The sequence below is a fragment of the Lathyrus oleraceus genome, chromosome 1 (genome assembly GCF_024323335.1).
Source record: "Lathyrus oleraceus cultivar Zhongwan6 chromosome 1, CAAS_Psat_ZW6_1.0, whole genome shotgun sequence".
In the NCBI taxonomy this organism is placed as follows: Eukaryota; Viridiplantae; Streptophyta; class Magnoliopsida; order Fabales; family Fabaceae; genus Lathyrus; species Lathyrus oleraceus.
In genome coordinates, this window is record NC_066579.1 from 100,113,776 (window position 1) to 100,116,508 (window position 2,733).

Sequence of the window (2,733 nt, forward strand, 5' to 3'; positions counted from 1 at the left end):
TAAATTCTATTTTCTCGTTACCTACCTCAAATGTCAACTTTCCTTTCTTGACATCTATTATGGCTCCTGCAGTCGATAAGAATGGTCTACCTAGAAGGATTGGTATATCATTGTCCTCTTTGATGTCCATGACGACAAAATCAGTAGGGATAAATAACTGACCTATCCTAACAGGAACATCTTCCAAAATGCCTATCGGATATTTGACAGATCTATCGGCTAACTGAAGTGACATCTTAGTGGGTTGTAATTCTCCTAAGTTTAACCTCTCACAAACTGCTAAAGGCATTAAACTAACACTAGCTCCTAAGTCTAGAAAAGCTTTTTCGATGACATGATTACCCAAAAGGCAAGGAATGGAGAAATTTCCAGGATCTTTATCTTTCTTTGCTAATTTGTCCTCGGAAATAGCATTACATTCCAAAGGCTTTGGATCGTCAAGTCTACGTTTGTTGGTAAGGATGTCTTTGAGAAACTTTGCATAAGAAGGTATTTGGGTGATGGCTTCTGCGAAAGGGATTTCTACATGAAGTTTTTCTATAACTTTAATAAATTTTTGGTACTGTTTATTGATCTGGGTTTGTTTGAGTCTTTGGGGATATGGTATAGGTGGTTTATATGGCGGGGTGGTACGTAAATTTTATCTTTAGGTTCTTCTCCTTTATCTCGACCTTCCGGGTTTTCAGATTCCTCTGGTTCCTTTACTTCGTCCGGGGGTTTGGTACATTCCTTAGAAGTTTCGGGTTCACTTAATCTTGGGTTTGGTGGCTCATCATAAGCGTTCCCACTTCTTAGGGTAATGGCATTGGCTTGTCCTCTCGGATTTTGTTGAGGTTGTCCAGGGAATTGTCCTCCAGGTGTAGTCTGAGGGGCTTCGTTTAAAGCTACCTGAGAGATCTGGGTTTCAAGCATCTTGGTATGAGTAACTATTTGGTCAACCTTGGTTCCTAATTGAGTAATCAATTCGTTAACATGAATGTTTTGGTTCATGAACTCCTTGTTTTGTTGGGTTTGAGCGGTGATAAGATTTTCCATAATTTTCTCAAGGCTCGGCTTTGGTGGTACAGGTTGCATAGGTTGATTTGATCTAGGGGCTTGATAACTAGGTATCGAAGGTGCATTATTTTGGATAGGATTATTGTTTTTATAGGAGAAGTCCGGGTGATTCCTCCATCCAGGGTTATAGGTATTCGAATATGGGTTCCCTTGGGTGTAGTTCACTTGCTCGGAGTGGGTTTCGTTCAATAGACTGCATTCTGCGGATTGGTGTCCTTGGGTTCCACATATCTCACAATCCGACGAAACTGCGGCTACAATATTCGGGTTCGTGCACATATGCTCGACCTTAAGGGCTAATGCGTCCATTTTAGCCTGCATCATGTCTATAGAGCTTAGTTCATGCACTCCTCCTTGGGCTTCCTTTTTCTCAACTATCGCTCGTTCGACTCCCCATGATTGATGGTTTTGAGCCATGTCTTCGATGAGGGCACTAGCTTCAGGATAAGGTTTGTTCATCAGAGCACCGCCTGCGGCAGCGTCGATGGTCATCTTTGTGTTATAATGAAGTCCATTATAGAAGGTTTGAATGATTAACCAGTTTTCTAAACCATGATGTGGGCATGCTCGTAACAACTCTTTATATCTCTCCTAAACTTCGAACAACGATTCTCCATGGTTTTGGGTAAATCTAGTTATATGGTTTCGAAGAACGGCGGTCTTACTCGGGGGAAAATATCTAGCAAGAAAAACTCTTCTAAGGTTATCCCAAGTCGTAATGGAATTGGGTGGAAGGGAATCTAACCATGATAGGGCTTTATCTCTGAGGGAAAAAGGAAATAATCTTAAACGTATTGCCTTAGGAGAAGCTCCATTGGTTTTAAAAGTATCTGCTAATTGAAGAAATATTTTTAAATGTTGGTTAGCGTTCTCGGTAGCGAGACCCGCAAATTGTCTCTGTTGCACTAGTTGCAACAGGGATGGTTTAAGTTCAAAATTATTAGCTGGGATGATTGGGTTTACTATACTAGAACTAGGTTCTTCGTTAGATGGTTGAACGAAGTCCTTAAGAGGTCTTTGGTTTTGATCTTCGGCCATAGCTCTCTTAATTCTATGAAAGAATAAACGTGCGCGAGCGTAACGTTCAGGTCCGCCAGAGGGTATACTAAGCTTAAACTTCCGGTGCTGCGAGTTTTTCGCATCGACCGGCGGGAAATAACCTAAGTCTAAACGATATAACAACAGGAAAATAAAATTTGACGAAATTGGTCCCCGGCAACGGCGCCAAAAACTTGATGCGTTGGAAAACTTGATGTTTGCAAGTATACGAACGCGTCAGAGTAATATAAAAGATTATCGTATCCACAGAGATCAAGTGTCAATCTATCGTTATCTATCGTTATGGTGTTTCTCAAAGGCGCGCATTGCGTTAGAGTAGTAGACTTATTTTTAAGAAATATAGTATCTTGACTAAGTTGAAAAGTATTATAACCTGGATTTCTTAACCAAAAGAGGTTCTCACGAACCAGACTCTAAACTTATAAACGCGTCCGAAAATATTTTTAAAATCTCTTTTCTTCTTGATGTTAAAAACTCCTAATGAACTAAACAAAGCGCTTTCGCTATTTTTGAAATAGTTAAAAACAATTCAGTTTATAAAGACGTTGGACGGCTTTCGATCTTACCTAACGGAATTGAAGTGCGGGAAAACTTAAGTTGAAAGTTAAAATAGCCCTT

The 2,733-nt window shown here is 40.1% G+C and overlaps 1 non-coding gene across 1 annotated transcript; it reads left to right on the forward strand.

Moving 5' to 3' along the window:
* The first annotated feature begins 1,603 nt into the window (after positions 1-1,603).
* LOC127116226 (small nucleolar RNA R71) lies at positions 1,604-1,710 on the forward strand. The gene has a single exon (XR_007801197.1). It is a non-coding gene; the product is annotated as a small nucleolar RNA R71 (small nucleolar RNA).
* The last annotated feature ends 1,023 nt before the right edge of the window (positions 1,711-2,733 follow it).